This window comes from Cygnus atratus, chromosome 1 (assembly GCF_013377495.2).
Source record: "Cygnus atratus isolate AKBS03 ecotype Queensland, Australia chromosome 1, CAtr_DNAZoo_HiC_assembly, whole genome shotgun sequence".
Lineage (NCBI taxonomy): Eukaryota > Metazoa > Chordata > Aves > Anseriformes > Anatidae > Cygnus > Cygnus atratus.
The window spans coordinates 142,065,962-142,085,097 of NC_066362.1; positions in this window are offsets into that span (position 1 = coordinate 142,065,962).

Below are 19,136 nucleotides of genomic sequence, written 5' to 3' on the forward strand. Positions count from 1 at the left end.
TTTTGAATATCTGTTTCTTAAGTAGTAAAAAAACCTTTTGTTTAGCTGTGTGAAATTGTATTTTCATGCCAGCAAGGATGTACAGTAGCTAGAGGCTTTCATTTCAAAAAGGCTCTTCTAAAATCCAGCCATTGAAAGTTGTGAATATGGTAAGCAAAACCTGTGTTTTTAAAATAAATATTCTAGTGCCTGCTCAGAATGTGGGTATGGGTATGTACAAAAAGTGTGCTATACATTCAGTTTTCACTATGTTGACTTTAAGTTTTTTTTTTTTTTTTTTTTTTTTAATGGCAGAGGGAAAAAAAGAACATAAAGCTAGAACTTGATCTAAGCATGATAAAGACAGTGACTGTATACAGGTATTTTCAAATTTAAATATGCAGTTCTCTGAAGCAAATCAAGATATGTCCTTACTTTTCTGGAAAAGGAGAATAACTTCCACCTAATCTTCTTCCACCATGTTTTTTCATTCCTAGAAAGCGTGTAAGTGAAAATACAAAGCACCTTCTAAGAAACTCAGCTAAATGAATGCCCTTCAGCTAGGAATAGGAAAGTATGTTATTATTACACAATTTTTTATATATATATATATATATTTTTTTTTTTTCTTACAACTCAAGTACCATAATAAGCATTTGATGAATGTCTTGAGTACCTGCACCACTTGTCAAACTGTTTCAGAAATTCTGGTGTGAGAAGTACCTGAAATTTAGGCATCTTTATGTAAATTGGCCAGACATGGATTAAAACAGCTAAGCTTGAAAATATTGTTACTTTTTTTTTTCTATTATTATTATTTTCCTTTCTGTCCTTTCTTTCCTTTCTTTCCTTTTTATTTTTTTTGCAATTATTTTAGTCACCTTTAGGAAAAGATCTTTAGTCTGTGCCCTCTGAACTTTGTTTGCTTAAACTAAATTTGGTATTTTATACCAAGAGGTATTTTTTTCTCTTCACTTCTCTTCTCTCCTTTTTCCTTTTCCTTTTCCTTTCCCTTTCCCTTTTCCTTTTCCTTTTCCTTTTTCTCTTGTATATTGTATTATTTACTTTTCATATCCTTAGCTGACCAAGAAATAAGGCAGCATGGGACAAATAAAGCAGAGATGGGTGGGGCTCTCTGAAAGATTCATTTTCTCTCTATGCATTTCTCTGCTGTAGAATAGACTTTATGCTTATTCACAGAAAGGGAGTTTAGAAATGTTTTTAGAAAATGCAGATGTGAAAAGCATTCTTAATAAGGATGGGAAAAGAGTTTGCACTCCCCTTTTAACCACTCTCTCACCTCAGCCCTTTTCAGCATGTAACCTTATTCTCTGTGGGATTACTTGGATGAAAACCAATTAGAGAACTGCTCACACAATATAAATGCATACAGATGAGTACAGATTGAACAGTACCAATGCCAACTAATCATACAGTATATAAAGTCCTAAACAATATAGATATTAAGGAATGATGGGGAAATGAACTCATATTGTTATAAAGCTGAGCACAAAATGGAAGCAGCATAAAACTGTTTATTTAAATAATAAATAAAGTATAGGTTTTCTCTTCCCCCCTCCCTCTTTTTTTTTTTTTTTTTTTTCCCTCTTTGTGGCAATCTGCCCATAGACAAACTAAGTATACCAAAGAACATGTCAGCCTACATGTTTTCCTGGGTATTCCTCATCCCTTCATGGTAACGTTACTTCATTGTTGCTGTTTTTCATCCTTTAACTGTCCATCCCCTCAATAACCTCACATGTGGTGCTTATTCTTCAGCTGGATTTAGGAGGAGAAAATGGTCTCCTCCAAGAAGGATGCTCATGACACTGCAAAGATGTCTAGGAGGGACAAATAGAGACTCTGAATATAACTGAGTTATTTTAATGTGTGGCCCCAAACGACTGTGAGGCCTGGAGCGTTTGTTCAGCTGGATGAAGCCTGCAAGAGGATGACTGCAGAACCAGGAGATCAGACATTGTTTCCCATTGCATTTGTATTGTCAGTTCCTGACATTCCAGGGAGGATATTTTGAGGAAAATACAGTACTTTTTCTCTGCACTCCTGTTGCCCGGCAAAGGAAATGAAACGAGGAGAAAATGCAAGTCTCCTTCAGGTTTCATGCTCTCTTCACACTACAATGTGTGTTCTGATGTGTCTACAACTTTGGTCACTAATTTTCTTTAGTTCTTTCCTGCTATTTCTGTTACCATTAATAAGCAAATGTTTTCATGATTAAAAATAGAGCTAGGCTTTCTGACAAGCAGTAAACTTTTCCAACCCTTCTCCGATATGTCTTTGTTATATGTAATCATAGTGAATGAAACCTTTTGAGTCTCTAAGTAATGTCACAGACCATTTTCAGTCTGTTCCTAATTAGAACCATGTGAGGTATCTATTACTTACTTTAATATTGAAAGGGATTTTTAATCCCTGAAAAACATTTTGGCAACAATCTTGAAAAAATGTGCTAGAATTTTGGGTGGACTGCTTTTCATCTTCTCCTGAATGTTTGTCTGACTGATTTCTTAACTGTTGAACTAAATTGTCCTCTTACTATTACAACAAATGTGAGAGTAATAAGTCTATCCAAATATATCTACAAGCCAAAAGTAAATGACAGCAATGCACATAAAAACAGTCATACTGATATAGATAAAAACAAATAAACAAACAAACAAACAAAAAAACAATAACAACGACAAAACATTGAGACAAGTAAAAGAAACAGAATACTTTACAGGAGAGATTGGTGTATACATCGATCTTCTCCAGAACAGCTGTCATTTTTAGACCATCCATGATTATGCATTGAATTTTACTCTCAAAGTGTTTACTTTAGCATTCAGAAAAAAAGGCTAATTATCGTAGTAACTCCCTGTACTATATGGTGCCTGTTTGTTTCTAGCTTCAAAGAAGAGAGAAAAGAAATCTCTGCTATCATGGATATTACATAATTTTAGTTGGATTTCTGTGCTCCAGTTTTAATAGAGACATGCAGGATCTCAAAAGCCTGCATTCACTAATCTTTCACTGTACCTAAAACCCAGAGCCAAATCCTGAAATGTGCATTTGGGTATTAATTATGTTCACACAGGAATATTGGGTGGGCCCTTTTGTGCGTGATGTCCTCATCAGATGATGTCTAGATGTTATCATTTCCTTAGATGTAGTAATCCAGTAATGATTCCCCAATCATGACAAAATATCATTTTAGGAGACATAATGGAGAGAGCGATCAATAGGTAATAAATTGCCTGGTATCCAAGCAGTGTGACTTGTTAACGCCACAAGGCAGGAGAGGGCAGCAGGTTCCCACCATCTAGTTTGAGTTCTTGTAATCCACTCCTCTCTCCAGGGTTAGCTCTAAACCCATAGGCAAAGGAGTCAGAACTAATTGTTTCTTTGGTAAAGCTTTTCATTTTGATCCTCAGATGAAAATGTGCATTAGCAAATATGAGGAACTTCAGTGGGACTTTTGGATTTTGTAGCAGGGATGTTATCACTGGGATTTTTCATGCCAAGGCTCAGAGAATTTGAAGGAATGCTGAACTTTTCCATCAGAAATTCAGAACTGATCATTTAAACTTTAAAAAGAACTATCTTCTTATCATTGATATGAACCATTTCTTGGATTGTCCTGAATGAGACTTACCTCCTCAAATGCCATTCTTGCCTTTATGTCATTATTGCTTAGCCTACCCTAGTCCAACTGTAGGAAAGAACCAGCTGCCCCTATTGCACTGCTATGGAAAGCCAAACCCTGATCCTTCTCAAAATGTTAAAAGGTGCCCACTCAGTTCATCTGAATGTTTAAGTCCCATGAGGAGATGTTATTACTTACTATAATGACCAACACTGCAGATAGAAAGTCCTCATTTAGAGCACTTTGCCACATCACCTATTGCAGCAAGCCAAATTAAGCACAATTTAAAAGTAATTATTCCTGTCTAACAAGTAGGACTATGCTATGCAGATTGACAAAGAAAATTTATTTTTATTTTCCTATCTGTCACATATTTTTCAAGGACTAGTCAAGGAACTGAGGCATCATGAGCCCAGAGGTTTTAAAATAGTGAAAGACCTATTAGGTCATCATCTCCTCCCTTCACCTAGGAGAGATTATTTACTGACAGAATAGTCTGAAGTGCTTTGTCCAGCCCAAGGTTTAATGACACTTGTGGTTGTCTAGAAATTCTGGCAGCAGCAACAATATTTTACAGCAAATAAATAAATTAATAAATAAATAGTCATTGGACAAAACCCACTAACATAGGAAATGATACCATGTTTAGAGTTTTTATGCGAGGTTTTTGCAGTCTCAGAAAACACTTCCTGCAGAACCAGAGAAGAAGGTCTGGACCAGCTGAGGGAGGATGCCCACAATTTTGGAACATAAGCTATAAATTATAGCAGAGCATTGATTTTTTAATAACAATTTTTATGTTGTTCTATAAAAATGTGTTGCTGGGAAAAAAAAAAAAAAGTGAAGGATGGAGGGTTGCATTTGAGTGGACAAAGGAGAAAATTAGCTGCCAAGGGTAATAGAAGTGCAGTGTAACACTATTTCTGTTTTATGTATAGGAGGGTGTAAGAAAGCAGCACACTGCTTACTGATTCAGCTGAAAAAGCTTGCTGCCTCCTGAAAAGACTTCCCGTACTAACAAGACATCATGGGTGAATTCCTGTCCCCAAAGAATTGAATGAGGATCTTGCCACGGACTTTCTTGAGGACAGGATTTCACACGCTAGCTGACATTTTGGTTGTGTGGTGCAGAGCAAGGGGGTTGATGCAACTTCAGCTTATGAATATACACATATAGCATTCACTGTACTGGGAACTGAAACACAGTCTTCAAAGAAACAGAGAGAAGTCAAAGTCCGGGATGCTTTCTATACCATCTCCAGACTGGTGCTCATTTCTGCTAGGCTGATGCTAGTCCCAGACATTTTTTATGAGTTTACATTCCAGAGAATAGCCTACCTGAAAGACATTTTCTTTCAAATTTTCTCTAATTCCCTTTTAATATCCTGTTCATGTTCCTGAATGTGTAAGTAAGTAATTGATATGTTGTTATGCTTAGATTTCAGGTGTATTTTGAATACTATCTTCAAGGAAGTGGTGTCAGAGCATCATGTGAATTGTGAAGGAAAGGAATGTCATAGCTGACTATCTCCTGTGACCAATAAAGCTTTGTGCCATGCTCTTTCAGACTTCACTCTGTCATTGATACTGTCAGTTCTCCAGGCTTCCTGCTAGTTATATTTACTATTCTAGGCTGGGGCAGGGGGGAACTGCCCCTCAAATAGCAGAGATGTTACTCAGTGGGAATGCTAGAGATTAGGATGAAGACCTTGAGTGGATTAGTGATCTACTCCTTAGTAGATGCAATGTTGCATTTTGTACTATTTGGTGCATCTGTATGTGCCCTGGGTACTTCTGTAACACTTCAGCTGTAATTTTCATTGAGATCATCTTCACCTGCAGTTTTAATAATTCAGGTTTAATGTGGAAGAAATTATACATATAGCCTCACATCCAAATCCTGCGTTTCACCTTTCATCAGTTATGTTCATAGAAAAGCTTCATCTTTTCCACAGCTTGTTCACCCTCCCATACTAATAAATCTGGATTAGAGAAAGAAAACAAACAAACAAACAAAAACTTTAGAAAGAGTACAAATAATGCATTTTTGAGTATGAATTGTCTTGGAGGACAACAACTCAAAGTGATTTTGTTTCATCATTTTCAAAAATGTACAAACCCTTGTTTTACACTTATATTTTTGATGTTGTGAGTAAAATATTGTTATTGTCCATTTTTATATGTTTCTGGTGCCCTGGGAACAGTTAAATAGAGCATTTTCATATTAGAAAACCCAGAAGTAAAGTGGAAAATACGTATCAAAAGAGATAATATCCTTTAAGAATTGAGCGTACTGAATTTAGAAAAGAAGAAAAAAATTCTCAGCTGAGATCTGTCATTTCTGCTTCCTTCATCTGCTTTCCACTTACATAATGGACAAAACTTTTTACCAATTTTAGCATTCTCCACCCAGCTGTTCAAGTGAGCATGTTGCTTCTATAGTGAAACCTACATACAGAAATCAGATTTTGTTATATATCTTAAACTTTTCAATGATATGAAGAGAGGGAGACCCCATGTGTCACTCATCTTACTCAAAGCAACATGGCTGCTAGAGTTGGAGGTGCACTCTGATGAACAGGATGTTCCTCTAGAGTGCTCCATCATTTTGTCTTCACTGGGAATTTAGAATGGCTTCCTTAAGAAGAGTTAAAAATATAGGTACAGTTTGTTCAGGGTTTCTACCCTGAGGTCATTAGTAGAATTATGGAAAGAATAAAAGATGACTAGATCTTGTTACTGATGTCTGTTGACGGTACTTATAGTCTTGCAAATGTCTGTAATATGGGAGAAATGCTATGGGTGAGCCTATGTCTGAGAGCAGAATGAAAATACTGCTAGTGGGATTCAGCTGGCCTTAATTCAAGTCATTGTTCCCAAATGTCCAGTAATGGCCACCTATGATTCTAGTCCAGCTGGCAGCACGCTCATATAAAAGTCTCCGTGGAGATACACAGCAATTAGAGAGAAACGCACATAGAGTGAAAGCAATTGCTGTTGAAGAAGCTAATACTGGGAAATGCCATGAAACCAAGTTTCTACTGCACGTGTAGCCTTTATTCCTTGTAGGATTCAAGCTGCCTGCACCAAAGTAGAAAGCACTGATCACCTAAGCATATTCAAGGAGATAGAGCTGGATATGATTTGTACTGTTCAAGACCTGTGCTACTGTGGTGGAATGACATATGATGCTTGCTCAAAGCAAGCTGAATACAAGCAGAGGTCAGTCTTGCACTAGTGAATGGTACCTTGTATGTGGATATACAGTGCTACTGGAATTCAACAGTGGCTAGCACAGCTCATTATTCTACCATGGACATAGTAGAATTGGGGTTATGAGATGAAACGGTGCTTGTGGCTGGACAGGTTACCCTGAAAAATGTATTTGTGTGCAGCAATGACAATGTAATTTCTGTCATAGGAGCCTCTTGTCTTTGTTAAGAATTTGTGTTTCACCAAAATGCGATTCTACTAGACACTGCATTCTTGCGGTATTTAAAAGAAAGAGAGTAGATTAATACCCAGGAAATTCCTTCTTAGAGAATGGAATTTACTACTTTGGATATTTACATTAAAGTATTTTTTCTTCTATAAAAATGTTTGTGAAGAAAAAGCCATCCTGGAGTGTTTTTTGTTTTGTTTTGTTTTGTTTTACCTATACAGATGATTTTTAAAGAAATTTTGTTTTCAGCTGGTTTGGCTCTGCCTGCTTTTCTGTTGGTTAGTATTTGGATTTTTGTTAAAAAATCAGAATTTATGTTTCTCTTTCTCAAGCACTCTCTATGCTTAACTCACATAGAGCCAGTAGATGATAATTTTGTTTCCGTCCTGATACAGTAAAAAATAACCTCTTCATATTAAGATGACTTTGCTTTTTTGTAAAGATGTGGCATACAGGTCAAAATCAATATGTATCCAAATCCTTTGTGGAAAGAAAAGATGGATAAAATGCTTTGAGACAAAATTTTAAAAACAAACACTGTAATTAGCTTTTATTTAGTCTTTTTTTTTAAGACAATGATTTTCATTTCATATGGAAATGTAGATTTCTTCAGAGTAATTTCATGTTCCTTTTGGTTTAAAGCAACTTTTTTTCCTTTGATTACTGAAATATGCAGTTCTCTCTATTTAACACGTAATACCAAATCAACATACTTCCCCCTTCCTTTTTTTGCTGATGACAGTCAGCAGAAATCATGTTCCGAAGTGCCCTGAGAACAAGGGCATTGATCTCAAGTGAGACTCTTGTGCCACCTTCCCCTTGTCACTTTCAGCTGTAATTTGTTAAGATATCAGCTCTAAAATATTAAATACTTTATAAGTATAAATAATTCAGCAGTCAACAAATAAAGTGACAGCCCATTAATCAGTTTCCGTACACGTACATAGGTGGCAGGCGGTGGTCTGTGATGGGGTATGAATTCTGCTGTAGTTCGTATGCATTGTTTCTTCTCACCTCAGAAAAAGGTTTGTGTGTCTTATAGGTTTGGGATTTGTTTGCACCAGATCAAAGTTCTTCCTAAACTCCAGTACAGTGTTTGTGGCAATCTTTAAGGCTTTTGCTGCATGAGACCATGTTGATCTGTGGTCCATCCTTCCTTATGGCTGGATTTAAATCTTACAAAGGCAAATCCAGCTTGGCAGCACCAGAAATCAGGCAGTGTGTTTGTAAGTGGGCATACTGCAAAGTGACACGATCCTCCTAACAGCAGGACAACTTCTTACTTGTCTCGAGCATTACCTGAATGAGAGAAACAGAGTGTGAATCAGGCTGAGATTGTTTTGTGCTGCCCATATGATTAGGAAGAATTCCCTCCTCAAGATTTCCGTAAACTTGTCATTACACACAAGCATCATGTATCAATGAAATGTTGTTAGAACACCATATATTCCAAATGCAAAGTATTATTAGGGTTTCACAGTACAAAGAAGGCCTATTTAGCACTCCCATATTCTACCAGGAATCCATCAGTGGGCACAAATCTACTTTTCTCCTCAGAAAAATAAATAAATAAATAAATAACAAATAATAAAAAAATGTCCTCAGACATTGTTATCTCATATTGCCATGAATATTCTAGGTAAACCTGTATATGGAGATTATGCACTGTTCTTAGATTTGTTGGTATTTTGGAAAAAAAGATAAATATATATAGATACGTATATATATATATTCACTGGAAAATGTTTAAATAAATGCTCTGTGGATTTTTGTGTTTTTAAACCACCACATGACAAACATAAATGCACAGTGATCACCTTTAAGCCTTCGATTTCATCAGTGCAGGTGTTGCAGATTTGGATTGGCAGTAAAAAGTTTCCTCAGGAAGAATGGGAGAAATGGCTGTTTAACAGCTTTGCATTCTCATCTTGCATAGAAAGCCTGGGAAATTCTTGTCATAATGGAGAGACACGAAGAGGCAACTGAAATGATCCTAAGTCAAGGATCAATCCATCACATATAGGAAAAGATTATGTATGTGTCAATCTCTCTTGCTTTTTGATGCAGAACAAATGGATGTTACCCTTGGTAAATGGTTTATATGAATGCCAGTGCAGCATTTTAATAGAACAGGCCAAGGACAGGGAGACCTCAGACTTGAGCACAGTCAGGGTTTCTTGCGGGATAAAGCATTAGGCTGGAACTTGCAAGACCTAAGTTCTGCTCTTTCCAAGCTGTTTGATGACCTTGAGCAAGTCACTTCACCCCTACACAACACCCTTATAAAACTGTGATAATGATATTGACCTCTTTTGCTACAGAACTGTGGGGTCTAGTGGTTAAAAGTCCTGCTTAAGAGCAAGATGGTATTGTCACCCCATGTGAAGTTGGAACTTTGATGAGACGGATTTTGGACCACATGCATGCAGTGAAGAGATCCTAAATTACACTGGTGATTTAATTTATGTAAGTGCTTAAAAGGAGAAATGTGAGCACCTGTGATGAAGCCAGTCTGAATAATATATAGCATGAAAGTGCAATGGCACTAACAAGAAAATAATGTGGTTCAAAATCTGAGTATGAGAAATGACAAGCAACTGGCAGAGGAAAACCCTTGCTAAAGGGAAAGTGAATCTGTGGTGAAACTGGGTAAACTATGCAGATTTTGTAAAAATAAAACAATATGGAAATTTGTCTTACAGTGGAATCAAATTAAAAAGTATTCTTTTATGAAAGCCCTAGGCTGAAGTGCTCATAGGTAAATAAGGATTAGGTTCTGATCTTTCTTGCAATAGAATGGAAGCAGGAATACACTATCTGGTGCAGAACTTAATAGCTGGGACATGGGAGTGTTTATTGCAAAGTCAAAGCATCTCATAGTGAACTGAGGGTGGGGGAAACATATCTGAGATATTAGTTTTCTGACTATTAAAGTATAGTCTCTGGTCAAGGGATCAAGTTTGTGGATAATGAGTGCTTTTAAGGTCTGCAAGGTTAAGATGATGTGGCATCAGCTATATATAAAATGTTAGTACTGACACTCGAAGCAGAGCTCAAGGTGAAAGTTAAAACTGTCATGGAACAAGGTGGCTGAAAAAAGTTGCAAGGCCAATTGTCTGGATCAGCAGTATGGTGGCAGTTAGAAAGACAGGCAAACTGATGATCTGCATCAATCCGAAAGACCTCAATAGCATACTAAAGCGCTTATACTGTTCCCTGCCAACAGTCACTGAAATATTGCCAAATCAAGCAAACACAATAGTCTTTTCAGTCATTGATGCCAGAGATGGCTTCTGGCAAGTGAAACTGGTTGCAGCAAACAGTTACTTGACAACTTTCTGGACCCCGTTTGGGTGCTATCAGTGGCTGACAATGCCGTGCAGAACGGGAATCGCTTCAGGGGGTACCAGCAGAGATTGCACACAGCCCCTGAGGGTTGTCTGCTGCAGATATCAATGCAGATGACATTGTTTACGCTCATGTGAGAGGGCAAGGAATGAGCTATGGCCAACCTTGATCAGAAATTTTCTCTGGTAGGGGCAGCAAACGTAAGATGTACTGACTCAGAACAAAGCTCTCCAGCCTGTGAATATATATAAATACATATATGTCCTGTTTCTGGTGGTGGCTGGTGGAGGAAGTCAAGAAGTGTGAAAACAAGCCAAGTACACAGTGATAATCCTGAAAGCTTTTTTCTACACTGCAGCTTGTGGAGACAGGAGTGGCTGCACAGAAATACACATACCGAACACCCCTGCACTGACTTCCTCGGGACCACCAGTAACTTCTGAGAAATGTAATTTCCCTCGGCAAAAAGCCATTTACATCTTCTTTCTTTTTTCTTTTTCTTTTTGCTCCTATATGAACCATGTTTTTGTTAATTCTGCTCTGCTTTGTTACAATTTTTCTTTTATGGAAGTGATTTTTCATGGTCTGCAATTCCCCCACACTTCCCAGAGGTCTTCTAAAAAGTTATACTTCAGTTGCCACTTCTCATTCATCTATTACCAGGCCATTTGATGATCCATTCCTTCCCATTATTGATGTGTTTGAGAAGGTATTATTTCTAATTTTAGTGTTTCTGGAAGTTATTTGTCAACCCTTTTTGGCTTGTTTTTTTCAAATTTAACTCAATTTTCTAAACTTCATGAATTCATTTGGACACAGCTTGCAGTTTTGAGTGACTGCTTTTTCTTACCATCTAATAATTCTATAATTAGTCTACTGAGTAAAAATAGCTCTGTCATTTACTCATCATTAATTTTAACTGTTTCTTATTTTTTTATATATATATTTTTTGTGATCATGCAAAATTTTTAAATTATTTTTCATAAATTATACACATTTTTGTTTGTTTACTGTAATATCATCTTTTAAACCTCCACCATCTGCATTTTACTCCTTCACTTATTCTTTTCAAATGAATTCTCTAATTTTTATGTTGTTCACCTGTTTGATATTAAATATTATTGTAATATATATACATATATTTTACATTTATGTTTACTGAGTTTTTGTATGTTGTCGTTTGCCATAAGTTCTTGATGGTCATGTTTTGAGATGGGATTTGTTTTAAGAGTAAATAAAAAATTTTCTGCTGTGGATTTTCTTTCCAGCTATTCCAAGCATGTTGTCTAAATTGTCCTGTGCCTTGATGTTCTATTTACCCACAGGGTAACTTCTTTACCTTCTCACTGACATTTCCACAACCTTTTGTGTAAGGATAGTAGAACAGTTTTCACTGTCTACTTTCTCCATTCAGGAATGGAGAAAGCCCATGGGAGACCATACTACTGTCTTCCATCTAGAAAATTGAAGGACTTCTGGTTATTAAAGTCTATGATAGGACTTTGCTTCTTATCATTTAATCATATTTTAATCTATATATAAAAAAAAAAAAAAAAAAAAAAAAAAAACACATCTCTACCAGTCTTGTCAATGGTTTGTTTCTTTCTGGCATCAAAGACTTTTTGAAAATGAATGTTTCCATGTGTCTATGATGTTATTATAGAAATGTGATGGGGCAGTGAGGTAGTATTTTCTTTATAAAATCTCTTTCCCATGGAATCTATCTATAGTCTTTGTAATATGATTTCTTATATACTCTCTTTACTGGAGATAGAAGCCAGGGATCACTTCCTGAGCCTTTTTTTGAGAAGGGAGTTGCACTGGCTTTCTGCCAGACCTGTGCTACAGTAGCTTTTTGTCATGTAGTTTACAGATCTTGGTCAAAAGTTCCTTGAGAGCTCTTGGGTAAAGGCCATCCAGTTTAATATCTTACTTCTTAAATCTAAGTGATCCATCTGGTCTATTAATGGCTTCATCTGTTCAAGATCTTGTATAAAAGTCCAAAAATAAGAGCAAAAGAATCTGTTCATACTTGGAAAGCAAACCTTGTTATTTAAAGCACTTGAATTCAAAATGACCATAATGTTACGGTATGAACTGGATTGAAGAAATAATTTCAGAACATTAGAAACAGAAGTGTGTGTTCACTCACCTGTAATACAAATTAGTTTTTGCCTGCCAGTTACTGTCTTCATGTTTCCTATAATATTTCTACAGGTATCTCTTTTATGAATTTTGCCACATAACTGCCCTTGCATTGAGCAACCTGTAATGAATTTTAATAATTGGTCCATGATTAAAATATACATCTTATATACCTTTTTGTATTTAAAAACAGTTCCCTAAGAAGACAGATAGATATTTATATTTGTCTTTGGAAAGATGAAGAGTAACACCTGGCATGCATTTCTCTACAGAAAATATTTAGCTTCACATCACACATCTTCCTTGTTAGGAAATGAAGAGTTAATTATTCTCTCTTTAGCTGCTCTCCATTTATAGTTCAATCAGGGAGTACATTCTAGAAGATTCAAATCCAGTACAGTTCATAGACATTGAAGTAATTTTGTACCACTATATCATGCTACCAGAGGGGATATCAAGATTAGAGTTTTAATGCTGAATATTGAACACATCAGACTGAAGATGTGGAGTTCTTAATTACTGGAGTGTAAGTGTCTCGGCCCAAAATAATCTGCAACAGAGGAAGTTCACTCAGCAACTTTTAAGACTGGTTTCTTCTATCTTCTTCTTCTTCTTTATTATTATTATTATTATTATTAATTATTATTATTATTATATTTATTTTTTAAACTTAAATAGGAAATTCTCAAAAAAAAAAGTTTTATGTCTGCTGAATGGTCTCTACAGAGAACGTAGAATAGGGTGAGTTACAGTTTCATCAGATAACAAGAGAAAGAAGCTTATTTTTTAACTCAGGTCTCTTTGTTGAGATAATTACCCAGAAGTTGGAGGGGAATATCCTGACCATCTCTTCCTTCTTTTCCTGGAACAGTGTCTTAAATCATCAATGTTCTTGTCAGCACATTATCCAAATAAAATCTACTGAGTCTTTTTTAGACATTCTCCTGGGAGCTGGACATTTTCAAAACTTCAAGAGAGAGAATTTGATTTATTATTATTTTTTTCAACACATGGGTGTATAGAATACAGAATGTTTAGCTGATGGGGAAGTTGTGTCTTTTAGCAATTTTACAAAAGTGAAGTTCTTCACTCCTTTGGGTTTTTGTTACAAATGTCCACATGAATACAGCTGGGTTTTGATAGAAGGAAATATCATATGTCAAGTAAAACAAAGTGATTCATTGTTGTTTGTGCTTTAAAAAAAAAAATCATTTCAATTTTGACTGAATGAACTTCCCACCCCCTCCCTCATTTTAGCTGATGAATCTTTTGCTTCTTCCAATTCATCTCCTCCCACTCCCTGTCCTCCCTCAAAAAAAAAAAAAAAAAAAAAAGGTCCCCAACATAATCACATCAATGTTAATAAAGAATGAATGTTTTGTGATTTTTGGAAGAGGCTAGCATCACCTCTGAGGAAAATCTATCCAGCTCACAGTGTTTTATATAAAACATAATGGTATAGTAAAAGGGAAAAAGATGAGAATGATTTCCTGTATTGGAAATTCCATTATGAAAACAAACAAACAAACAAACAACAACAACAACAAATGCTTTCTGTCTTGAACTCGCAAAACCAGATTTTTTTTTTTTTAATAAAATTTCCCCATAATGCTTTGGGCAAAATTATTTTGTTCAGTGCAATTTAAATATTTCATTTTGATCTCCTTATTAATGATTTTCTCTAAAAGCAATTTCACTTTGGAAATAAATTTTGAAGTAAATATTCCATTCCAAAAATATTAAATAGGGCACTTGGGTGTTATTGAAATACCTAGCTTTATTTTCAAGCTGACATGCTTTACAAATGCTGGTTTTTTTTAATTAAAATTTTATGTTAAGTAGTTCAAAACTGTGTGACTATAAATTTGTGAGTCAAGTCTGTTTTAGGTGAAATATAATTCTCCTTAAAAGAAACAGGTGACTGGGCACATATAGTTTGGACTGTATTGATATTTAAATGATGCATAGAACACAGTTTTGTGTGATGATGTATTTCCAATTTATGAGGAGGTTTAATTTTATTTGCTTTTTTGTTTTGGATTTCTTTGGGGGGTGGGGTGATAGTCATGATACATTTTGTTTTTCAATTATGTTGAGAATTAACCTTCAATAAGCACAGGATGGCTGTGTTCTGCAGATTGAACCCAAATTAAAGTATCTAAAGTAGCTAAAAAGCTTCTGGGTCTGTAATCCTGATATTTGTAATACTACAACTACAGAATGCAGTGTGCCATGAAGCTGCTCCTGGTGTAGTCCCGACCTCTGTAACTGTTACATGTATGTTGTTGCTTATTATTTACATTCACATACAGCTAAAGGAACCAGAACTCTGCAATGCCAAGTAGTACAAAAAGATTGCAAAGACCATCCTCACCTTGTAGACATGGAGGACAAATCATGGTGGATTCAAAGAAATGAGCAAATGCAAGGAAATTGTCATACAAAAATAGCTACTGGGTTAAATAGTCTCAGTAAACAAGTCTAGATTTATAAGTTACACTGCAGAAAATGGCTTTAGCAGAAATTGGAAGTTGAATAATGAAACAGTTTCAATAATTTTTTCCAGAGAAATTTTCTCAAGTCTAAATGAACAACTTGGACAAAGCCAGTACCTGCACTGAAATTTAGCTAAATGATAGACTAAATGTTTGCATCAGTGATTTACCAGCTCTTGTCTCTTAGCAGTAATGAATAAGAATCAAAAAGTTGCACAAGATAGGCAGTAAGGTGATCTGAGAATGTAAATTTATATTTAATGCAATGGCCGATGATGAGACTGAGAAAGGATGCAAAGGCTTGGACCGGCACTAATGAATCTGGCAGAATGAATCTTACAGCAACAATCTGCACTGATATGAGCAGGGCAGTGTCTGAAGGCCAGAGAAAATGATGAGACAGTAATCAAAATTAGTGCTAATGAGACCCTACTCAAAAAGGATGGATGTGGTGATGACCTGTGGCAAATGGTCAAAATCAAAGATCAGGAACAATGTTAAGTACTTGGGAGGTGGGAGAGGCTCCTGCAGCTATGATGGTGCTGAGACCTTGCTGGCCAGAAAAGTTGCTTTGCTTTTTTGAAGGAAAGGCTGCAATAGTTTTTTCTGTTGTTAGTGAAAAAATAAATATGATATGTTATTTCATTTTGCTCTAAGTCAGCAGAATTCCATTTTGGTTAGAAAAAATGAAACAGATCTCCATCTGATTTGGTTACGTCTCCATTTCTTTTAATCATTGTGGTCATTCATGACAAATAAATTCACAGTGGTCTCTTCAGTATGAGGTTTCATTTTCTTAATTTCAGGGAAATACATACACTTATACATACTGCAGACATTACCCAAATAGAAACAAATAATAAGAATTAAGCAACATCAGTACTAGAAATATAAAATATAATTTTGTATTAGGAAAAATATTAATCTGAATTACTTTAAAGAAAAATACAAGTTTTAGTAGTTTAAAATGGCTTCATTTGTTAAAGATTATGAATTATCATCAGTCACTGTTTAAAGCTCATTTAAATATGACTTTTTCTGTCAATGTAAAGTTTTGAAGCTGGTTTGGATGATATTTAAAAGAATACAACCTATAGGAACCTTTGTAAGTATTTAGAAATTTAAAATGAGACAACATGTTATTTCAGGTAGGTGTAAAATTAGAAATATAATCTAATGAGAGATTATATTCTATGATTTTTATGTATTATTTATGGAAAACTTTTAACAGGTTATCTATCACTCAAATAAAAGATAATCATTTTTAAGCATATTACTATTGTGCTAGAGGAATAGGTTTTACATATCAAGAACAAGAAAGCATGTATTCACTTTATTCTACATCAGAAAAAACTGTGCTTCTTGAAAAAAAAAATACCGAAAATAATTTGAAATTAAATATTTTATTTTTTCATGCTAGTAACTCAGTGCAATTCAAACACATTAAAGATACGTGACAGAAGATATTAATGAAAGACAAAATTATTTAAAGAGTAAGCAACCATATATGGAAAGACACCAAAGCTATCATTTGATCTTCTCTAGAAAGTCTTTAACTGTAAGATAGTGACCCTTCCTGGACAAAACTGGAGACATATAAGAAACTGAGAGATGAAGAGTTGAAGGATCACTTTTAGACCTTAACTAAAGAAACACTTTTTTTTTTTTTTATATATATAACCTGTAGGTCTTTATATGGTTGTCTTCGACTTTCAGAAAGCTTGACCTTCATCACTGTGAAACTGTGAGTCATATCTACCAACCTGTGTTTGGTACCACATCTGCTTGCTCCTATACTAACACAACACTTATTGCAAGCCTATTCTGTGATATTTTAAAATATATGGGAAAAAAAAAAAAAAGAAAAAAAAGAAAAAAAAAGACTGAAATAAAGGGAAAATTTTGGGGCCACTGATAGCAATTTATTGTTTCTTAAAGATAAAATATGGCTGAACATGTGACTAGACACATGGGAATGAATACGCAAACCATAACTGTATGACTTTTTAATCCTTATAGGAAAACATTAAAATAAGATGTGCAACCAAATTCTCTACTGAAATAGAGTCTAGTAGAAATCTGCATTTTTGTTTGTTTGTTGCTTTGTTGTTGTTGTTATTTCTTTTTATTTTTATAACAAGGGATGCCTTTATGACTCAAATAAATTTAGAAGCATAATTATTGCTTAAAGTAGACTGAAATGACAAAACCACAATTGCCACAAAATATAATCAGTTATGCAAAATTATTGCTCTTTTATTAAACTTTTGGGAATTCAGGACACCTCTAACAGTCATGTGAAAACTTAGTTTGCAGGAAGGAAAGAGACAGGATCCCAAATATATATTTATATATATATATGTATGTATATGTATATATGTATATATATATATTTATAAAGTATTTGTAAGTGTTATTGGCTTTGCAGAAAAAGGTATAACGCTGCTGTGCCATGGATCTTTGCATAACATGCACAGTAGTCCAGCGTTATGTAAATAAGAGTAGTGCACATCCACTCCTTGATGTTTACATTTAAAAGGGCAGAGTGGTTAACAGAAAAAAATGGCTATATCCTGTAATCAATAATTACCAACTAGGGAAACTGAATATGATCCTGAATAAGACGGTTAATTAATCAGAAATCTTGATATGTGTTCTTCAATGTTTAAAACTCTTTCACTGTTTTGTTATTTTGGACAAATATGGTTGTAAAATAGTTTTTACTCTGTCAAGCCTGACATTCAATAATTTTTCAGGGCCCCCAAATCCAGTGTGGGTATTAGAACTTGAAGACTCCTATAACATGGTTTCTGAGTACCATCTATGTGCCAGAAGCTTCATTTTTTTGAATTGTCCTTCAGATCAAGAGAAATAGATGTCATTAATTATTTTCAGACTCATTCTTTTTATATCAAAGTTACAAGTTGCTTAAACAACAGGCATTTTGTCATATTATCTTTTAGCTTTTATTTATTAGAAATACATATCAACTCTAGTAACAGTTGTGGTTTTATGTATGATAATGTACTTACTGCCTGTGGGTCTCCAGATACCTGTCTTGTCTCAGTTTTGACTCTTAGTCAGTGTTTTAAATCATTTCATTGTAAAAGTATGTGGCAGTAGCAACAGAAAATTTGTCCTGGGTTTACCAGGAACAAACAAATCAGCACAATGAGTATCTAGGGTGGTGAGTAGTGTCTGAAGACAAATATTGGATGAAAGACTGTAGGCTTTTAAAGTAGTTTTTTGCAATAGCAATATCTATTCATTGTTTCATGAGAAACTTAGCACACTGAAGAAGGGATTTATTTAACCAAATTTCAACATCTTAGTTTAAGATAGCTGTCTAGAATCTTTTTACAACCATGGGAGAAAGTTAGTGCCATAGTGCTATACCTCAGTTAATCCCACTGTAAATACTTACAATAGATTTATTTTAAGTAAGGAGAACCTATATCAACTGGTCTTGATAGATGAGATGAATTCTGTTCAAAGGAACAGAATGAGACCCTCTTCCCAAAATGACTGCCCTTGTAACTGTTGAATCAGAAACTAGCCTTTTTTTAAAATATATATTATTTTTTTATTATTTTTTTAAAAATTTGAAGTGACCAGTTATGGCTCTTTCCTTACTCTACAAGTTTGCTGTACAAGTGCCCTGATATTTTCACTAGACAGCAAAGCAAACAAAACTTCCATTTCCATTCACAAATAAGCTAGGCTTTGAAGCATCTACATGCAAACCCATTATTCACCATCTGGACTCCTCTTCCTCTAGCACAATTAAAGAGTTTGGAATATGAAAATACACTTATAGGTGGGTGCAATTTATTATCAAATTATTATTCTGATTATTCTATAATTCTATTAATTGTAGACAGATTGTCTCAAAAAAAAAAAAAAAAAAAAGCTATGGTCAGTTCTTCATATTTTCCTCAAGGTCCACATACTTTTCAGTGCATACTCTTCAGTTCATATCTCTTAATCTTACCATTTTCATTTGTACAGAATTTGTATGTCCTTTGTACAGAATCGTATGTTATTTGTTCTTGGATAAAAATATAATGTTGGCACACCTTCT